The sequence below is a fragment of the Hipposideros armiger genome, unplaced genomic scaffold, assembly GCF_001890085.2.
Source record: "Hipposideros armiger isolate ML-2016 unplaced genomic scaffold, ASM189008v1 scaffold_143, whole genome shotgun sequence".
NCBI classification, from domain to species: Eukaryota; Metazoa; Chordata; class Mammalia; order Chiroptera; family Hipposideridae; genus Hipposideros; species Hipposideros armiger.
Genome location: NW_017731493.1, coordinates 797,124 through 820,222, shown reverse-complemented (window position 1 = coordinate 820,222; position 23,099 = coordinate 797,124).

Genomic DNA, 23,099 nt, shown 5'->3' with positions numbered 1-23,099 from the left:
TCCAGGTTGAGCTGTTGTTCAGCATCTTAGCTGTAGAGGGCAGTGTCACTGGCCCTCATATGTGGGATTCGAACCGGGGTCCTCTGGCGTCCCAAGCCAGTTCTTAACCATCGCGCCACTCGGCCGGCCCTGCCCAGCTTCTTAATATTCCGTCAGTATGCAGTTATGTCAGAACTGTTATGAGGGAGAGAGAAAATATCACAGATAAATGAAACCAAGCCTATCTGCACTTCAGGACAGGTTAATGTGTCTTGAGAGGGAGTTGTGACTAACTGCAGGGGATTTTACAAGCTTACACAATTGTCTGTTTCCACATCTTCAGGCTGGAGGCTAGAAAATATTTCGTAAAAATACATTTTCATGAAGTGTCTTGTAGTATATGGATTAAAGCTTGTGGAAAGTCTGATATTTCAAGTGATGGGTAAATTGTCCAAGAGGCTGGCTATGAAAAGACCAAAGCTGAATTATTGCTTTCCAAGGTTATATCACAAACCTTCCAAATTAGCATTTACCCTTCAGGGTTAGACTTGAGAGATGGAACCTTTAATGTCTGTGTTATTCAGATGAGCTTCTTGTTTCTTAATAAATTTTGAAGTAGTGTTATTTTTATATTTAAGGTTAGCAGACATCTGCAGTTTCAGGAGGAAGCCTGGGATTTGCTGTCTGCCTCCCCAGGTTCATCATGCTAGTTTGGAGAAAAAACATGGAGAATTTAGCTGCTCCTGGGGGAATAAAGGATTAAGCTGGACTTTGTGGACTCAGCATTTGGTTGAACATTTGTTGCACACATTCACGCATGGTTACATAAATGCACAAATTGAATACATGATTGAATTGCATTTTTATTCTCCTTATGGGCTCTCTTATAGTTTCTTATAATTTCTCTAGATGAGAGTGGGGAAGCTTGGAATACTGTTTTTTCATCACAAGTTCAAGGGCAAGATGGGTGATCTGACCAAATGACCTGGTTCTTCAAAGTGCAAGGCACTTCATTTCTTTACCAAATAAGAAATCAACTGAAACACTCTGCTTCCACGAGCTCCCCCATCCCCCAAACTAAAGAGCATATGCTTGCTTCTATGAAAGGGTTTATACTTAACACAGAGTGAATCTGGCCACCAGATCAGAACAACAGATAAACCAGAAGAGTTCTTTAGTTTTCCAACTTAGATAAATTCCACTTAAACCCACAAGTTTGGAGGCAAGGTATCAAGATCCGTAAGAACTGGGGAAGTACAGTGGTCGTCCCACCCTAGGCACTTTACCAGAGGCGAGAGGCAACAGGTAATAAAGGCAACGTCTCTTGGTGGGAACACCTAGGGAATCTGACTGATTTAGAAGTCATATGCAAGAGCTGAATTAGACCTACAGGGTTGATTTAGTTTTTAAAGAAAAAGGCTGAGACATTGAATCTGACCTATTACAAAAGCTAACTCTGTTGAATTCTGTAGTAGAAGTTTTCCCCTATATTTATGTATTGTTTTGCCATAAACTATTTTTCTGGTCATTTGGACAGAATCAAATGTCCATGTGATGGTGTTTGCAATTCCCTTTTCCTCATGGTCTTATTCACTGCTACAGGTATCACCAGAATCAAGAATTTGTGCAACTCGTAAGTGTATCTCCTAACTACTTCAACAGCAGCAATTGTGCTGAAAGAAACTTCTTATAGTGAGAAGTGCATTGGGTCTGTTTTGTTTCTCTGTACAGTCTTTTTAATTTTGAATTTTTATTTTAATGGCCCTTCATTTCTTATTTATGCTATGTTTCCCCTTTCCGGTGATTTACATGGTTACAAAATAGTCATCATCTAGTTACATAGGACTCAGTTGCTACTCTTCAGGCTGTCTTTATTATACTTTGCTATACCTGTTTAAAACATTTTTATGCCTTTACTAATAAGGCCATATTCACCTTGGATTTGTTGTTACTAACTTATTTATTTAGGCTAGAGGATTACAAATATCCCTGATATTAGCATAAAAACCTCACATGGGGCTTTGATTCTTTTTGGCAAGAAGAATGATAAGGCTGGGCCGGCCGGAAGGCCCAGCTGGTGAAAATGCGTGCTCTTAACAACAAGGTTGCTGATCCAACTCCCGCATGGGATGGTGGGATGTGCATTCCCCCACCCCCCCTTCCCACAATTAGATTGAAAGCAGCGACTGGACTTGGAGCTGAGCTTGCGCCCTCCACAACTAAAGTTGAAGGACAACAACTTGACTTGGAGCTAATGGGTCCTGGAAAAACACAATGTTCCCTTCCCTAATTCCCCAACACTGTTCCCTTACCCAATTCCCCAACAAAATCTTTAAAAGAAAAAAAATTATAAAGAAAAAAGACTTTGTTTCCTCTTGCTTTCTCTACTGTATTTAGTAATTAACCTCAGAAATAGCAGAAACAAAACAAAACAAAAAAAACTACTTTTTAAAAAACCATATGTGATTCACTCTTTTTACCTATTCACCTTTATTTTTTCTCTAACCATCTTATTCATCTACTTATATATCTCTAGCACAAATTATTATGCTTCACACATGATATTGGATTGGAATGACATGAATCTATCAGCATGTTATTAATATGTAAAACCATGTATTGGGTTGCCTGAAAAGTCATGATGCATTTTTGCAATGAAAAACATAGAAAAAATACATCATAACTTTTCCAACAACCTAATACTAAATTTCATGAAAGATAAATCCAGGTTTTCAATTTTCTTTCTCAAATTATATACAAACATGGGATCTAATGAGATTCTGGGACTGTAGTCAACAATGAATTTGGTTGTAAAATATGTAATTCATTGGTCATCACTAAGCAAATTGCTGAGACACTAAATCACTTCATAAATATACACAGCAACAACTGTGTTTATCTGTAGTTTCCATGAATTGGCCATCCAAACAAAAGATCTGACTGGACTCTTTTGTTTCTTAACATGTAAACTTGAAGTCTTGAGCCTTTCAATTATGTCTAATGAGAATTCCTAGCATTATAAGGTACATGAGTGAATTTTTAAATAATCTAATTTAGTAAGGACTTAAAATAGTTATGTTTAAAAAAAATTGGTTTGACTAAACACAAAAAGACCACATATTGTACTATTCCATTTATACGAAATGTCTAGAAAAGTCAGAGAGACAGAAAGTAGGTTAGTGGTTGCCTGAGGCTGTGGGTGGAGACAGGAATTAACTGTAAATGGCACAAGGATCTTATTGGGGCAATGGAAATACTCTAAAACAGAATTGTGATGACGGTTACATAACTCGGCAAATTTACTAAAATTTTTCAGGCATGCACAACACACACACACACACACACGCACATAAGAATGGCTTGATTAGAATGTTTTCAAGTAGTATGTATGTTGTTTTCAGTGATTGTTCAATAATTGTTCAGTTTAAGCCTCTTATACAATCTGCCATTTTTTTACGCCTATAGGATGACAGAAATAAATTTTGGACATTTGCTATGCCTTCCCACCTTTGGGGAAGGAAGTACATGCCTTATCCTTCAATTTTAACCACTTTATTAGAGAACTCAGATAATGACAGTGACTCAAATATTCTCTGGAAAGAAATGTAAAATTTATGTGGGCACATCAATCATATCTACTTTATCAAGCTCTCTATCCCCAGAAACTAGCATGGTGTCACGTACATGGTATACACTCCTTAAATATCTGTAGATTGAATAAATGGAGAGCTGTATGAATGGATAGCTGCACAATAAAGATGCTGATTCTATAGCAGAATGTTCTGTAAATATAGGAAGTTGTGTTAAGTCATTCATAACCTACTATTCATTGTAGTGCTGTAAAGTTATTTAAGATTAACACACAAGACAAATATTTTCAACTAAACATTGTTTTTTCAGTACATTACTATTATGAAATATTATTTTCTTTCCCTTTCAAAAACTGAATATGGCCCCATAGGAGGGGGTTAAGAATAAGTACAGTGTTCCATCAGCGCAGTAGAATACAAAGGAAAACCATTTCCATAATCATCGAAATAAGGGATTATTGCATGTTCTGCTTTATTCATAAAACTACTTTGGAAAGACCTGTATGCAATTCAGCTTTTGGCAGTGGACCTTTTTCAGGAACAAAATCAATAAAAGTCAGAGTGCATTAAGGAATTTATGGATCAAACAAAGACATTTTGGCATAGAAATAAATTAATTCTTTATAACCTGAATGTGACTTATGATAGTCAAGTCTATTGAACTAAAATGATATATTTAACTCAGGCACAAAGTGCTAATTTCATAGTCCCTTTCTTTCCTCCAGCTGTTCCTGCGTAGGTGTTAGAGGTAATTAACTGCCATTTTTCTCAGGAATTCAGAAACAGCAATGAATCAAAAACCTCGTGTGAGTGATTGTAGAAAATCGCAACACTTAGTTTATTATGTATCGCATTCTTATTCCAGTTGTTGAAGGTTGGGAATAGTTACCTCAAAATTTATTACACATAACTATTAGACAATTGATTTTTCTCACCATATACCAACTTTAAATCCATTGATGTACACACGTACGAGTACATACAAACATGCATGCATATTGACACAACAAAAAACGGCATATTATTTACAATTGTAGTTGTACATATCATTGATTTCACTATTATGTTCAAAATAAGAGCCACTGCTTTTGAACACAGGATTGTTTTTCATTGTTCCATCCTTTAAAAATGGATATCTTGGGAGAAAATTATGATTCAGATTCTTGCATGGCCATAGACTTGTAGTAAGAAAGAACGCATCTTTTCCTTTCACGTACGGTATTGTAGAGAAAATTTAAGTATCATCATAAACTGGTAAGCAGTCTGTGACTCAGAGGTACTCACACATATACCTATCTCTCAACTGAGATCACTGATAGCTGCACCTATCACAATGGATCCCTTCGAAAATTTACTTCTGGAAGTAGTCCCACAATTGGAAGCTCAGTGCTCAGCTCATTAGCATACTGTCTGGGCAGGCTGCTAGGAAACAGTTGGTAGTTGCTTTCTGTACCTTTGATCCTGTGGCAGAGGTAAAGAGCTCCTAAAACCAAGGTCCAGCTTCTTATTTGCAATCAAAGCCTGCCCTGGAGGCCAAATGTGTGGAGTTCGGCTGCCAGAACCACAGAGGACTTGCCATGTGTTTTTCACCTTGGAGATTTCTATCAGCAGTTTCCACTGGGTGCTTTGTTTTCATGTTCAGAGGTTGATGATAAGGAGACTGTGTCACTACTTCCATGGCCAAAGTCACAAGGCACCTAACCAGGACTTTCTCAAGGTAGTCCAGCGCTAGAGAAATTTGTTCCTCCTTTCTAGTGTGGTGGACTGAAACACACCTACGGAAGCACGCTGGGCCCCCAAGATAGCTTTTCAACACCTTGCCTTTTTAGGACCACGAGGAATCCTTAGTTACATGATCGCACATACGTAATTTCCTAGCATCTTGTTTGATAACGTCTGTCTTCCGCACTACACCGGAAGCTCCATGCGGATTAGGCCATGTTTTTGTTTATTTGTGTGTTTGTTTGCTACAGGATACACAGTGCCTTTAGTGAATGGTAGGAAATGGATATTTGTTGATATAAAAAAAAAAGTCATAAAATATATTTGTGTGAATAGTCACTTAACTGACATCATTCAGTTTCAAACTCACTGGCATATTATGATTCTTGAAGCCCACTCATGTACAGAGGACCCGATTGCGGCCATATAGACTGGATGGTATTTTTATTCTCAACAACTCCCAACTTGTCTTTGGAACTTCCAAAATAATGTCTCTAGTAAGAAGACCTATTTCAAAAATCAATTTATCTGTTTGAGTCAGTGTTAACGCAGTTCTGTTTTCTGAGCTCACTGGGGACAGTTAAGAACCGACTTTTCTTCAGTATTCTCCTTAGTCCTGGGCTTTCAATCTACAAGTTTTCAATTACCTCACCCCCCCCCCCAGCTGAGGTTTCAGTCTGCTGTATATGTGTATACCGAGAGGAGCGCCCATGGCTGCAGCGTCCATGAACCAGCAACTCTTTGAAGCACCATGCCCACTCTGAGTGGCCCCTGGCTTAACTGGAAAAACGTATCGTAAAGTGAATGCTGCGTGTAGCAGGGGCGTTCCCTTTGGGAACAGATTCTCCCTGTCTTGGTTTCTGTCCTGGTGGACATTGGCCCTCAACTCTGAGGACTGTTGTTCTGAAGATTTATTGGGCATTTGTGAAGTACTGACAGGGTCCCCTGCACTGAATAAAACATAGGAGGCGACATGCTCCACTTTTCCACTGGGCTTCGAGTTGAGGTAATTATGGTTCTGGGTTTTGTGCATGTTTGGAATTTAAAACTGTTGCTTTGTCAGTGTGTTGATTTTATGGTCAGTCTCAAGAGTAAGTAGATTTCAAAAACATAGCCAGTTAAGAGGAGAGTTGGCTGACTGTTAGATAGAAGTATCTGGATAATAGTAGTATGCGTCCCACAAGATGGTTCTGAAAGGAGGGTTATAATTGACTTAAGCAATTTTTTGCTGCCTGTTCTTTTAAACATGTGGCTGGAAAGCCTCTTCTGGTCTCTTAGCTCAAATGTTCAAACATATTCTGTAACAGTCATGCAGCCTAGTCCAACACAAAGAAAGTATTGTACTTCATCACTTTCCTAGGTTTTTCTACAAGATCAAAAGTGAAAGCTATTTCCATTTGAATTGGAAATATGCAATAAACGTTTTCTTGATAGAACTTTCAAGATTTCTCTGTGCCTTGTAAGGAAAGCAAAAAGTAAAATTGGATTGTATCTCCAAAGGCAGTAAGAGAGGAATAAGAATTTATTTTTTTTCTGAAAATGTCACAGGCTAGTATCAAAGAGATCATCAAACTGCCCAGTTGCATATGGGACAGTTTTTAGATATGGGAAATAGGATTTAGGAATAGAGTTAAAACTCATAGACTGAGAGATTGTGATACTTTCAATGAGGGTTTGCCTTAAGTTTAGCTTAGAGTGGTTTATAAATAAAGAGTTTATAAATCAACTCATTGCGTAAAGATATTTGCAGAGGGTGTTTATGTGACTTAAGAGGAAGAAGTGACTCTACCATTTCTTAAATCAGTTAGAAGTACCATTTTCATAAAAGCAATTAATATGCAAAAGTCAAACATTCCTATCAAGGATTTTGTTAGACAAGGTTTTATGGTATAATTAGAATTTGTAACTAAACAAAAGTAACAAAAACCATTGCTTTTCCTCAAAGTATTGTATAACTAATTCTTTGTACTAGAAGTTTGCATCATGTGTTTACCACACCCTTTCTTCCCCTCTTTATTTATAGGTCCCAGTGACAACCCCAACCACAAAGCAAAAAAAAGTGAGGGCCATCTGTGTCTTTTTTCTTTTTTCTTTTTTTTTTTTCATTGCAATGAACCCAGCCTGTAATGGTATGCCCCTGGGGAAAGGAGAGATGAGAAGGAGTCATGAAGATATAAAACTACATCATTCTGTTGTCTCCCATATGGGTTTAGTACCAATTGTATCTACATCTGGAAAAGAGTCGTGAGAGGCTGGCCATGGCTGCTGGAGGGAGGGCTGTGATGGGAGAGGCACAGGACATGGCTATGCAGATGAACATGGAGGGCTCGGCATCCAGGGGACGCATCCAGGTATCTGGGGTTCCTTAATGTGTATAACTGATGTGGGCAGGAGAGTTAGGGTGGGCCAGAAGCCTCTCAGGGGGAACGGCAATGGGCATGGAGCTGGTGTTTGGAAACAGGGAGGTTCACAGTGTTTGCTATAGGAAGAACAGAGTGAGCAAGGCACATTCAGGCTTGGGAGAGGCCACCACAGACTCGAGGCCTGATCTTGTCTGTACCTGTGATCTCTTATTTTGGCCCAGGAGCAATGTCCATTCTAAACAAGGCCAGGGACAAAGTCTTGCAAGGTTATTTGCCTGAGCACACTTGTTTGGGCACAAATAGGGTGAAGATCCAGGGAAAGCTGCACCCTTCACTGGAGCAGGACAGCTCAATGCAATAATTGTTTTCCTGCTGATGTGCAGAGGGGATCCTATGGTCCAGAATTCTCCATCCTCCTCGGGACACATTATTGGGGGCTGGGCTTGTTGAAGTTGCTCACTTAAAAACTGTAGAGTGAAATACAGTAGGGGGAATACGATCAATAATGTTGTAAAGATTATGTAAGGTACCAGATGGGTACTGGGCTTATCAGGGGAATCACTTCAGAGACTGTGTAGATGCCCGACAACTGCGGTGTACAACTGAAGCTGAAGTAGAATGATATTGAATGTCAGCTATAATTATATATATATATATATATATATATATGTAAAGTACAGCATGAGGAATGGTATTGTAACAGCTACATATGATGTCAGAGGGGTAGTAGAGTGGGGGGGTTATCACTTTGTGAGGGGTGTAAACGTCTAACTACTATGTTGCTTTGTGTACCTCAAACTAAAAAAACCATACAGTGGAACATGGGGCATATGCCCGTGAAAAGTCGTGGCCCTCTCGTTTATGACTGAGGCCCTGATGAAGGAAGGTTTCTCTCTCCCGTCTCTGGGCGGCCTCACGAACTGTCTGCTATAAATGCTGCTAACTCATCAGCATCTGCCGATACCTGCTCTTCTTTATGTTCCTGTACATGCAACCCTCGAGCCTAGCTTCTGACAGAACATAATTTATCTTCTCCTCAAGATGGACCTTACTTTCAAGAAATTCATGTTTTTATAGAAAATCAAAGATTTCCTGATCACTCCAAGGATAAAGAAACTGGCCTGCCAGGGACGGGGAAAGGTGTCGGCACCTTGGAGGCTTTCAAGCTGCCCTTTGAGTGTTTCCCAGGGACCTGCTCCCTGATGACCAGGCCAAGGCTGGGCAATACAACCGGGGTGTGAGGGGATGAAGGCGCAACCAGGAATGGCAGAGGCGCGGCCTCCCCCTGGCGTTTCATGTGACAGGTCAGGAAGCCCCAGTACGTCTAAATATTGTTCCAGTTTCATACACTGGATGTTACAATGAATAGAGCAGGAAAAAGGCTGTGATGGTGTAGGAAGTGCCCTGGAAAACTTGCTCTGGTGACTCAGGGACTTGAAACGCACCCTTAGTGAAGGTAATTTGTCGCCATGTGGTCACTAGGGTTACCTTAGCCAAGATAGAGAGCTCCCAAGAATAGTGATGGACAGGTCCCACCATCCCCAGAAACTGCCCCAGCCTGGGCTAGGAGGGTGACGGAGGTCAGGACCAGATGCTTAGAGAACTCATTAAAATGACTCAGCAGAAAGTGTTGTTAACGGAGGGACTTGTTTTCCTTCAGTGACTTTTTTTCTTTTACTTTATGAAGAGTTCTAGTAATTTCAGTCTGAATGTCCACTTCTAAAATTATTTAAAAATAAAGGCATCTTTTAATAGATGCTTACCTCTCAAGCAGTGCCTATGAAAGGATTAATAATTTAGCTCATCACTGTATTGAAAAATCAAAATCTAAGCTTCTCAACCTTAAGAACAGAACTGGAGAAACTTACATCAATGTAAAATAATCGAGGAATGCAGTCTCAGACCAATACCCATAGCTTGTTTCAAATTCAATGCACAGACACATCCCTAGAATAGGGAATTGCGAAATAAATATAAAATTGAGCAGTGGTGAGGCAGCATAGCCAAGGGGCTCTGAGGGCAGTTGAGGACCAGGATTTTAATCCAGATTCAAAATTTAAAATTGTGGATCTTCTTCAAGTTAGTTAGCCATGCTGTGCCCTGTTGCTTTCACTGTGAAATGAGGATAATAATTTGATTATTTCACAAGGTTGAAAAAATTATTTGATTCTTTCACTCTGAGTTCAAATCCTATTCTAAGAACCTTAGGCTCTAGATATGATCATAGACATCTACTCATTATCTACAATGCCATGTAAAAGGAAAGGGGAAAAAATAAAATACCAGCCTAAGTGACAGCAATGTGTATCCTATTATACCTGTTATTTAAGAAATGAAGTGGTTCTTCATCCTGGGGAGGGTTATTTGGGCTGGACAGTAAGGGTCCAGTATTTAGTCTTCATGGAATCCTAGATTGTCTGGGTTTTCCATCTCCCTTTTGGAATGTTATGCTGTTGTTTATTACTTAACCAAAAGGGTTTTGCCAAACCCAGATCATTTGGAAAATAAAAGCAAAACTCTAGACAAATATTAAGATGAGAGTTTCCAACTGGTTTCTAAAAGAGGAAGTACTTTTCACTTTTCATTTCTCAGAGGGTTTGGATAATGCATTGTTTTTATTGGGCTGGGGGTGGGGGGTTAGTGAAAGAGGACCTGGTGAGGGGAAGTTGTAATAGTGAAGTCCCTCTGGTGGTGGGAAGATGGGAGTGGAAGGAGATATAAAAGGAGAGGTATGAAAGAGGTCCCATGCGTTCAACACTGAAAATCTTGGTAGGTCTTTCAGGAATTGGGGTGGAAACGAACAGTGGGAAGTAGCAGTGTCACTAGGCTTGAAAAATTGCCATTAGATTTCTATCTATTGGATGGACAGATACTCTTTGTCAAAGGTATATCATTAAGTCAGAAGACACAGCTGTTTGTGTTTTTCTTTTCAGTCAAAATTAATTTATTTGAGTAAATGAGAATTGAGGATCTTTGGTAGCGAGTAGAAGAATGTCATATGGATTTACCAATGTGAGGTGTATTTGTTTACATTTAATTTATTGTTTAGTGTTATATAATTAAATTCTAAGAGCCTTTGAGTGTGGAGAAATGTGCAGAGCCTGTAAGAAAGAAGGATTATTATGCATTATTGCTATATTTCTGTAAGCTTAGTTCTATTTTAAATGTGGCAGAATAGCTCCCTACTTATTTATTTTCTTAAGGTTTGTCTTTTTGTAAAGCAAAGGCCTCTTTTTTTATGCCAATGATGCTGGATTCCAAATTATGGCTTTTTATAGCAGAGGTTCTTAAAATAACTCTCTTATCTAATGATAAGTGACTCTACAGTCTAAAATAACATATTCATAATCAAAAGTAGTGAATCAATAACGATGAAAAAAATAACAGAGATCCCAAACTGTTGACCCTGTAGACTATATTTTTGGCCATACAGTTTTGTAAAAATTCGAATCAGTAGACACAGACAACAGTTTAGTGGTTACCAGAGGGTAAAGAAGGAAGAGGGGGATGCCAGAAGAGGAAAAAGGAAGTCAAGTATATGGTGATGGAAGGAGAACAGCCTCTGGGTGGTGAACACACAATGCAATGTATAGATGATGTATTACAGAAATGTACACTTGAAACCTATATAATTTTATAATACTAACCAATGTCACCCCAATAAATTTAATATAAAAAATTTTAAGATTTCACTGAAAATCCAATTTTCAACTTCTTTTGAAGTATCAAAGATCTTTAGAAGCTTAGTTTGAGTGTATTCCTTAGTGGTAGCAAGGTTCCTTAGCTTTCACTGTGGCCTCCCCGGCTCACCTGCTTTACTTATTCTCATTGCCTGTCCCCTGAGGGTATTTGAACCCAAGGTATCTGACTTCAACTTAACCTTCATGATGCTTACCAGTAAAATATTTTTTAAAGTTGAATTAATTAATTAATTCAGATCAATGACTGATTTGAATATTATGAATTTTGCTTTTGTTTTATTCTCTCTCTCTCTCTCTCTCTCTCTCTCTCTCTCTCTCTCTCTCTCTCTCTCTCTCTCATGGCAGTTAATGGATATTGGTAATCAACTTGTGACCTTACTCTTCAATGACTTTGAGGGATGGTTAAAATAGCCTAATGATTATCTAGAAATTAACCTTTAATTAGATGCTTTTTATTTATTTTTTAGAAAGATATAGCCTTTCATATAATCTCAAAAGGCTATGTCCTTTAAAAAATAAAAGCAAGAAGCTTGTAATTAAAGACATTGCCCCACGATTTCTAAGTAACGATCAGTCAGAAACAGTTTATGGACTAGGGGATTATATAAAACTTTAGAAAATTTATACATTATAAATACTAATGATGATAAAAATTTAGTGCAGAAAAACAAAGCTGAATAGTTTAATGAACAAAATAGAAAACCTGTGTCAAGCAAATCATTCATAAGTTAACAACATAAGAGATACTTTAGAAAAGGATTTGCAATTACTTCCTTTTACCAATATCCTATTTTCTGCGTTCTCAATTTTTGTGTTTTAAACTTGGATATAGTGGTGTAAAATTTACAAGACATAGCTACATACATTTTGTCATTTTATTTTTAAAACAACCTATTGTAAAAAGGCTGAGAGATTGTTGTTTCCATTTTAGAGGTGCAGAAACTGAGTCTCAAACATGTTTTGAATCACTTGCTGGAGGCCACACAACCAGTTAGTGGTGGAGCCAGCCACTGGGCTCTTTCTTCTGACTGTCAGCCCGCACTCTTTCCACTGCATTACCCAGACCCTCAATTTGCAGTAGAGTCTTTCCAAAGTAATACAGAAATAAAATATCTAATCCCAAAGGTGCTACAATGCTAAAATATGAGATGTGATTTAAATTAATTGTCACGTTCTGTGGTAAAGAAATGAAAATATTATTCAAGTTTAACCTTTGAGACAAATTCAAATAAACTCAGCCAAATACTTTGAGAAAATTCCACAAAACTACTCTGTGGAAGGTGAATCAAATTTAGCCAAAACCATCGGCAATGTACTACTACTGTTTAAAGTGGAAGCCATACCCCTGTGGTACTGCTTTATGCCATTTTTCAGGATATATTTGTGTATCGTCCTAATGTGTAGTCCTTGTTTGCAGAGAAATTGCTAGGTTCTTTCTAGATATTTCCACTTTTTAATTGCTTGAGCAAATGGGTAAAAAACAAGTTTTGCAGCAGTCAGACTAACAGTCTCCTTGGATTTCCTGGTTCTCATGTCTTTTATGGATTGACTAGTATGAGTGAGCAGTGACCACAAAAATGTGTTACAACTATTTCGTCTTTTAAGATTTTAAGACCCATGTTGTCTAGTACAGTGGGTAAGAGTTTGTCCTCAAAATCAGATATTTCTGGGGTAAAAACCTGGCTTTCCACTTTCCAGCTACGTGGATAAATTGCTTAATCTTGTTAAGCCTCATTCATTCATTCATTTATTTATTTCAAAATATTTATTGACAATATATGTTAGGAAATATGGTAGAGGCTAAAGATATGGTAATAAACAAAGACAAAATTTCCTGTCTTCCTGGGGCTATTTTAATGACTCAATTATCAGTGAGTACAAAATAAGGGTAATTATATTTATTCCAGTGATAATTCTGAGGATCTTATAAAATTAGCCCCGGCCTAGAAGTACACTTGTGCACATTAGATACTCTAATATCTGCCTTCAGCAGGTTGGAGAATGGATTTAAAGAGTAACAATTGCAACTCCAATATGCCCTCCTATGTAATTAAGCTATGATCCTTACTGGAAGTGAAAATAAATAGGAAAAACCCAAATAAGACCCGCAAAGGGAAATATGTCATAAATGAAAAATGTTAATTTAGCATAGCTCTTTCATTTTTTTCTTACCTTTTCATTCTGAAATCATTTTAGACTTAAGAAAAGTTTCAAAAATAGTGAAGAGTTTTAGCATAGTCTTCACCCAGATTCCCCTAATGTTACTATCTTTCAGTTACATTAATTAAATTACACAATGTATAGTATAGACCAGTTTTTATTTTACTAAAATCCTTCTTTCATTCCAGGATCCAATCCAACAAGGATACCACATTGCCTTCAGTTGTCATGTTTCAGTCAGCATTTCCTGGTCTCTTATGACCTTGATGTATTTGGAGAATACTGGTTAGGTAGACTGCCCTGCAGTTTGGTTTTGTTTGATGGCTTTTCTCATTATTAGATTGAGGTTGCATACTTTGGCAAGAAGAGCACAAAAGTGACGTCATCTCAGTGCACCAGATGAGGGGTGCCCAATGTTGACTTGTCCTACTACTGGTGATGTTAACCTTCATCGCTTGCTTAAGGTGCTTTCTACCAGGTTTTGTCTTTGTAATTAATAAATATCTTGGGAGAAGATACTTTGAGCCTATGCAAATACCCTGCTTCGGCTCAAGCTTTACACACGAATTTTAGTATCCATTCGTAGATTTTGCTTGCAGTGATAATTCCTATGTTCTAATGGTGATTTTTCTGTTTTACTTCATTCCTTCTACATTTATAATCCTTTTCCTGTAACATAGAGGTCTCTCTCCTCTTTCATTTGTTTATTTATTCAGCTTTTATGAACTTGTGGATTTTTATTTAATACTGTGCTTGTAATCCAATAATATCATATTTATTTATTTTTTACTCAAATGTTTTCCATTTTTGACCATTAGGAACTTTTTCATCTTAGCTCCCATGCCCTTTCAACATGTGCCCATCCAGTTCTGAGAACTTCCTTACTTTCTGGCACAACAAGAAGCTATCTTTCTAAGGAGGGGCTGTCAGGTCCTATGAGAATGTATCCCGGGTACGGCTTTTCTATCTTTTTAAAATGCGAAAACCAGGAAAAGATTATCCTTCAAGACTTTGTCCAGGAAAAGATTAATGTCAGTGGATGTCTTTGCTCCAACATTGTACCAAACCCTTAACTGTTTTCAAGCTAAACTAGTCATATCAAAGAATCCAAATTGTCATATAGTCCCTGCTTTATGTAAGGGTGATGGTTTAATACATCAGTGTACCACTGAAATACTTTCTGAACACCATTCTTCTCCCTGACTTGGTGAGCTTATCACGGCATCCAGGGTGCAGTGATGTGTACTTTGGTACAGAAAATGAACGATGAGAATTTTATTATTCATTTGATGTTATTCACCAACACTCCTTAGCTTTGCTGGATCAGGGAGTGTGGGGTCAAGCCAAATAATATGCTATTTCAGGAAGTCTGTTAGGGGGATTTGTTGGCTCTGTTATACATTTTAAGAGAATGAGAAAAACACACCCACTCTGTAAAAGAGAGAGGCTTTAGTGTTATTTGCCTCATCTCTACCATCTTCTAGAATAGAGGTCAGCAAACGGTGGCCCGTGGGCCAAATCCAGGCAATTGCCTGGATTTTACAGCCCACAAGTTGTGTGTTACATTCTCAAATGGCTGGGTTTTATAGTTATATGAATCCCCACCTAATATTCTCAATTTTTTTCTCCTGGCCTTCATACCTTACTATATATTATCTGGCCTTTTAAGAAAACTTTTCCTGACCTCTGTTCTAGAAGTCACTCCCGCTGGCTTTGCACAAGCTGTTCCCTCTGCCTAAAACACTTTTCTCTACTTTGCCCACTTGACTAATGCATACTTGTCCTTTAAATCACAACTCAAGGAGTCCCTCTTCTTCAGTCGTTCCCTGCCTTACCATGTCTTGCTTCTTTCCTACACCGTGAACCTGTAGTATTATGGCACACCTGTTATCTAAATCAGGGGTGTCCTGGAGCCAGCTGGTAAGAGCCAATTCTATGCATCTCTTCCTAGCTCCATGTTCAGTGATATCACATTGGTATCTGGAAATTGACCATGGTGGGAATATTTATGCCATGGAAATTGAGAAAATTCCACACACCTGTGACTGCCTCTCCCTGCTGCCCTCCAGGGAGCAGGATATTTAACTGTACTAACACACTACTACTTATCACAATGTTTTTTGTCTACTTGGTTTTTTTGTTCGTTTGTTTTTTCTGACTGTGCAATCAAAATCTGAGCCACTTAAGCATTGAGTCTGACTTTTATTCATCTTTGTATCCTATAGTGCTTTTATATAGAGTAGGCCAGGGGTCAGCAAACTTTTGAGATGTAAGAGCCAATCCTGTCCCTCACAATAATGTAAAATTTATTTGAGAGCCATAAAACAAATGAAATCACCATTATGTGAATAATATCCTTTAAAAATTTTATAAATGAGACTATGATAATTTTATTTTCATTTTCAATTTTACTTCAGAGCCACATGTACATACCCAAAGAGCTGCATGTGGCTCGTGAGCCGCAGTTTGCCCACCCTTGGAGTAGGAAATTCATGCTTTTTGAATTAATGGAAAACCGAGTGAGTGAATGTCATCTACATGAGAGACAAAAACCTTTTCTGTAATCACTTATAAATCCAAGAAGTAGTAAGTTAATTTAGTGGCCTAACGCTAATGTAAATCAAAGATGGTTGCTTAAAGTAACCATATTTCAAGTCCGCAATAAAAAATTAAGAATGATAAAAGTCAGAAAATATAAAGAGATTGGATAATAGGATAATAGAATTTTCCAGCTGAAGACATTCTTTAAAATTATAAATTTCAGAGTGCTGGTGGCATTCTGGAATAAGTCTTCAGGCTTTTTGATTCATATCCCATTCATATTCCAGGCTCTTTCCATTACACTGGAAGCCAATTAGACTTCATTTGTCAGACGGGAACTCCACATCTCCCATGTCTATATTTTCTCCATTCTTCTGTTGACCACCTCCACTTAATCTCTCCTTCTATTCTTTAAGTTAGGTAAATAGGCCAGGAGAAAGGGCTGTTGTAGAGTCTGCAGTAATGTAAAAACTAAGAAACTAGATCCATTTCTCCCCTACAATTATTGGTGGAAAATGAAAAATGAGTTGAGAGAGGAAGGAAGAAAAATATGTCTTTGTCAAAATCAAACATGGAGGAATGTAATAGCCTACGTTTACATTTTGGGATGTTAGAACTTCTAAAATCTCACTTATGACTAGTGTACCCTTATGTGTTACAAAAATCTCTCTCTCTCTCTCTCTCTCTCTCTCTCTCTCTCTCTCTCTCTCTCTCTCTCACACACACACACACACACACACACACACACACACCCTATACTACTTGGAGTGCTAGATTCCTTTAGTCTGTTTCAGTGGCTTTTAACAAGGAAAAATGAGTGTTTTTCAAATAGCAGAATGGTTCTATACATATCCTAATCAACTCTTTCTGGGACTCCTGGGGTCCAAAGTGATGTGTTCTATGACTAGGAATGTAAGTATAATTCTCCAATTTCTTCTTCCCATTACTTTCCAATTAAACTGAGAAAATATTTAACAGGTAAAACATAGTACATGCACCCTAAAGTAGAGAAAGTGAGGCACATAATTTATATCCTAAGTCAGAAAAGTCACAATTATCCTTGGCCATAGAGGAGAACCCAAAGGGAAGAGGCTATTTTCTACAAATCAAAGATTCCTGAAAAGGCAGTGGAAGAACAGAAACTGGAAATCAGTGTTCCTATGTCTAAACTCAATATCTGAATCTTTCAGCAGTGTTTTTCAATGACTTTAACATACAATTCTTTCTCCATTTTATGCAAGAAAACTTTACAGAATTTGAAATTCTTATTTGATAACAATAGATCTATCAAATATATTTTTTTTTCAAATGATACACAATTTGCTCTCCAGAAAGGCATTCTCTCATCCCTTCCACCAATGAGAATCATTGCAAATAATCCGTTGGTTTGTGGTGAGTAATCATTTTTCATGGCCCCATTGCATTCAAATAATACTGCTAAATATATAGGCTTTCTTTATGTTTGCATGAGTTACTCAACGTTACAGAAAGCAGCTGGGATATGAATTGTTCAGGGTTAAAGTAAATTGCTTTCCAGTTTTAAATACAGAATCTTTTTCATAGTCCCAATGCTCATAAGTGCTACTAAAACTATTTCACAAGTATAGTCCTAAAATCTTCAGCAGTTCAATAGTCCATGCTGTCTCAAAGCAAAAGACAGACAGTCCAAATGATGGTGTTGCCAAGGCAAGAGGGTTGTATTTGGCTCCTCTACTTGAAGGACAATCTAGCTACTGTGAAAAGCCTGGGAATTTGACTTCTGTTATAATTGGATCGGATCTTTCCAGCAGCTCCTTCAAGGGGATATTAGTTTCATATGAAACCTGCAGTTCTTCCAATTTGAGGCTTTGATCGTACAAATAAATGTTGAAACGCTGATTCTGATCCTGTCATGCTAATAGAATTGGTGACTGGATTTGTATTCAACTGTATGAAAGACACAGGGAGTGGGCGAATAACTAAATGGGCCATTTACGGCAGAGGCATGATGCTGGTCTAAAGATGATGGAAAGATTGTCTAAGCTTAAGATTTTCAAGTGATTTGCTTTTATTAGTAAATTAATAAGCACCTTGTATTATCATAATATTGGAAGTTGCTACTGAGCAGTAAAGAATCAAACTGAAGATTTCCAGAGGCAATGTTTCGTAGTGTTAATCATACTTTGGAGATATTATTATTATTCTTCATTCACCATGTGGTTAAAGCCGATGCATATGCAAAGTTTATGGAATTCTTTTCAAAATGTATTATATTTGATGACTATGCTACAGGATATAAGTACCCCACTCAAGATGCATTCAAAATTAAATATGACATTTAGCTTTTCTTTAAAAACAAACTTTTATATTATAGAATACTTTTAGATTTATAGGAGAGTTGTAAAGTTAATTTTCATATACCCAGTTTGCCCTATTTTAACATCTTATATTAGTATGATCCATTTGTCACAACTAATGAATCAATATTAATGCATGATTATTAATCAATGTCCATACTTCATTCAGATTTTCTTAGATTTTAACTAATGTCTTCTTTCTGTCCCAGGATACCACATTATGTTTAGTTTTCATGTCTCCTTAGTCTCCTCTTCCCTCTGACAGTTTTTTAGACTTTCTGTGTTTTGGATGGAGTTGACAGTTTTGAGGCGTACTGGTAAGGTATTTTGTAGAATGTTACACACTTTAGATTCATCTGAAGTCTCTCTTATGATTAAACTGGGGTTATGGATTTGGGGTTAGAAGGCCACAGAGGTGAACCTGAAATATACTAGCTAGATGAAGTATTGTATGTCACATTTCTCCATTTTAAAGTTACGATTCCTCCCCTGTCCCCCCTGCTCCCTTTTACTCTTTGGAAAGAAGTCACAACATGCAACCTGCACATAAGGAGTGGGGATTTCTGATCCAGCTCTTTGGATGGGAGTACGTACATAAATCATGTGGAATTTTTCTGCATGGGAGATTTGTCTGTTCTTTCCCATTCATTTATTTATCACTATATACTCATTGATAATTTTTTATAAACAATGCAATATTATTTATTTTGTTGCTCAAATTGTGTCAGCATTGGCTATTAGGAGCTCCTTTAGTTGGCTCCTCTGTCTCTTTGACACCCTTTGTCTCCCTCCACCCAACATTGTTTTGCTTTGTTTTGTGTCCAGTCTTTCTAACATTACAGAATCTCTGGCCAAGCCCATCTTGTATAGTCCCTGCCTTAGTCCTAGAATCAGCCACAGTTTGGGACTTAAATATTAAAATTAAACTTTAGTGAAAAATTCAGTCATCTGCGGTCACCTTTTAATCTCCATTGCTCATCTATGTAAACTGGGTTTATAAGAAAACAGAAGCTTTTTCATTTCCAGTTTTTGAGATACCTCCATACTGATTTCCATAGTGGCTGCACCAGGCTGCAGTCCCACCAACAGTGCACAAGGGTTCCCTTTTCCCCACAACCTTGCCAGCACTTGTTGTTTGTTGGTTTATTGATGATAGCCATTCTGACCGGGTTGAGGTGGTATCTCATTGTGGTTTTTATTTGCATTTCTATAATGATTAGTGAGGTTGAGCATTTTTTCATATGCCTGTTGGCCATCTGTATGTCCTCTTTAGAGAAATGCTTCTTCATATCCTCTGTTCATTTTTTAATTGGGTTGTTTGTTTTTTGGTGTTGAGTTGCATGAGTGTTTTATAAATTTTGGATATTAACCCCTTATCAGATATCTCATTGACAGATATCTTCTCCCATTCAGTAGGCTTCTTTTTTTTTTTATTGATGGTTTCCTTTGTTGTGAAAAACTTTTAAGTTTGATATAATCCCATATGTTTATTTTTTCTTTTATTTCTCTTGCCCATGGGGATGTATCAGTAAAGATATTGCTCATGGTACTGTCTGGATGGTGTAGAGGCCTGACCACTGCACTGTACATCTGAAGCTGCCGTCGAATAATATTATATGTCAACTATAGTTTAATACATATATAGTCATAGGATGTGGAATATAATGTGGGAATGGAGTCAATGGAATTGTAATAGATATGTATGATATCGAGGGTGGGGGGCAGTGGATGGGGGAGGGGGATTGTCACTTTGTGAGGGGTGAAAAGGATAACTATTGCATTGTTTTGTACACCTGAAACTGATAAAAAAAAGAAAAGGAAATAGAGGCTTCTCTTGGGTTGCTAACAGATTCTTTTGAAAAAGCAAGTGACTTGTGGTTTTTAAAATCTTAATCGAAGATGTATTACTCTAATTGCCTCTGTTCAAACCTGAAGGACATTAAGTTGAGTATGTCTAATTTGGCTAATTCAATGAAATGTCATCTGATCACATCGTGACCCAAAGAAATCATCCATGGCTAAAAGAGGAGAGTCAAATTACTCTATTGAATAATTGGAAATATGCCCTCTGGCACAAAAGGCTAGCTGCTCCAAAAAATCAGAGTCCCCAAATAATGAGGAAGAAGCCACTGAGCATATATCTGGGTTATAATTTAAGGAAGGAAGGAAGGAAGGAAGGAAGGAAGGAAGGAAGGAAGGAAGGAAGGAAGGAAGGAAGGAAGGAAGGAAGGAAGGAAGAAAGGAAGGAAGGAAGGGAGAGAAAGACTTTGTCCAGTGTTGTCAACCTATTTATTACCTGATTGAAAATACAAAAATAAAAGTGATATTCTGACTTGTCACTCAGGTAGACATTAATAGAAGAATCCTATACAATTCTAAAGAAATAGTAGAGAAGTTTTGTATGAGTTTAAAATTAAACTTAAAAGAAAAGAATAAGCTTCCTTTAAAATTATGATACACTACTACTTTGGGGTGGTGTGCAGGAGGGGGGATGTTGGGGATAAGGCCATAAGCAGTAAATCCCTTTTGCTCACTTCTTTTCAGTGTAATCCTATAGGGTTTTTCCAGAACATTAGATACTAGTCATTAATTTCTAGCTAGTAGTTTCATGTTGGTGAATCATCTCTTGGGAACACACTTGTCATGGTTAAAAGAAGGTATTTGGTGCTTGGTAAGGTTGTTGACTTTCTTATTTTACTAGTTTTCTTTTAAAGGTCAACTTCCTTAAACATTTAGAATTTTGTTATGCTAGACTCTGCTTCGTCACAACAGTAGCATTTATGTTTTCATTTGTAGGGCTGAATCAGCATCATCGTTATAGGAAACTACCATTTCCCCTCTTTCTTTTAAATACTTTTTAAAGGAATGGTAAGCTAACTAAATTATTTTTTGCTCCTTTTCAATAAAACCTGTGCCTTTTCTTTATTTAAAATAAGTTTATTTTTCATTATGTGTGTGTTCTTAAATTCTGATTTCCTCTTATGTAATGTAATAGTTTGATCCTGAAGAGACTATTTTATTTACTTATTAATTAAATTTATTGGGGTGACATTGGTTAATAAAATTATATAGGTTTCAAGTGTACAATTCTATAATACATCATCTCTTACTATCACCATATGTTTGACACCCTTTACCCTCTTCTACCTCCCCCTCTTTTCCCTAACCTTCTGGTAACCACTAAACTGCTGTCTATGAGTTTTTGTCTGTTTGTCTTGTTCATTTGTTGCTTTCAGTTTTATAACACACATATGAGTGATATCATATGGCTCTCGAATTTTTCTGACTTACTTCACTTAACATGATAATATCAGGATCCATCCATGTTGTCGCAAACGGCAGTATCTCATCTTTTCTTATGGCTGAGTAATATTCGATTGTGTATATATAGCACATCTTCTTTATCCAGTCATATATCAAAGGGAACTTCAGTTGTTTCCATGTCTTGGCCACAGTGAATAATGCTGCAATAAACACTTTATTTTTAGAAAATGTTTTTGGGTATTTTATAGAATAAGAAGATTTGATCATCAATAAAATACTATCAAGAACCTATACAGGCCAGCAGAGTGACTCAATTAGTTAAGAGTGCCAAGCTCTGAGCCACAGGGTTGCCAGTTTGATTCCCATATGGGCCAGTGTGCTGCGCCCAAGCTGAGCTGCCGCTGAACTGCCAACAGGTGGCAGGATGGCTCAGCTGGTGAGAGTGTGTGCTCCTAACAACACGGTTGCCAGTTCGACTCCCACATGGGATGGTGGACTACATCCACCCACAACTAAGATTGAACACAGGGCCTTGAGCTGCCGACAGACAGCCAGATGGTGACTGGACTTGGAGCTGAGCTAGCTGCGCCCTCCACAACTAAGATTGAAGGACAAAAACTTGGCTGTTCCCCTTCCCCAATTCCCCAATAAAATCGTATAAATAAATAAATAAATAAATAGAATCTACTAATAACGTTCATTTATACATTCTTTCATCCCTTTATCCATTTGTTTATCCATCTTCCTGTCTTTCGATAATACTGTGTGCACCACTATACTAATGGAATTCCAAGTGTAAAATTATTATTTAATTCCCACATAAACAGAGAAAGAATAGTACTTTCTAATGGAGGTCTGCATAAGCACTTTTCCAAAACATAAAAGATATTATATACAAGATAAGCGATACCAAAAAAAAATTACATACTATAAATAGGCAAAAAAAGTGGAGTTTTTCTTCAGATTGGAACAACACGATCAGGTCAGACATAAAAGCATAAAATGCTTTTGAGCAGATCCTTGAAAGGTGGGTTGAATTTTTAAAGGTTGAGAATGAAGAATGGATTCAGGAATGAATTCATTCACTCATTAATTTGCTGAGAAAGTGTCCAATAAATATTTGAGTACAAGATACTCTGCTAGTTTTGAATCCCAGGATAAGAGTATTATTTGAGGAAAAGGTGATGATCCAGCTTTTATGAAGAATCAGATTCATGTTATAGTAAAATATGTGGCTAGAATTAGAAGTTGGAGACTGATCATGTAAGAACGTGAATGCCAGGGTCAAGAGGAATCCATTAGCAGGAGATGATGGCAAGCTCTACATTTCAAAGATGAAAGAAGGAAGTGATAATATTAGGGGTTTAGTTTAGGAAAATATTTATATAGCCACTGTAGAAAATAGGTAGGTAATTAATAAGAGAAGAATAAGAGCTTCCTTAG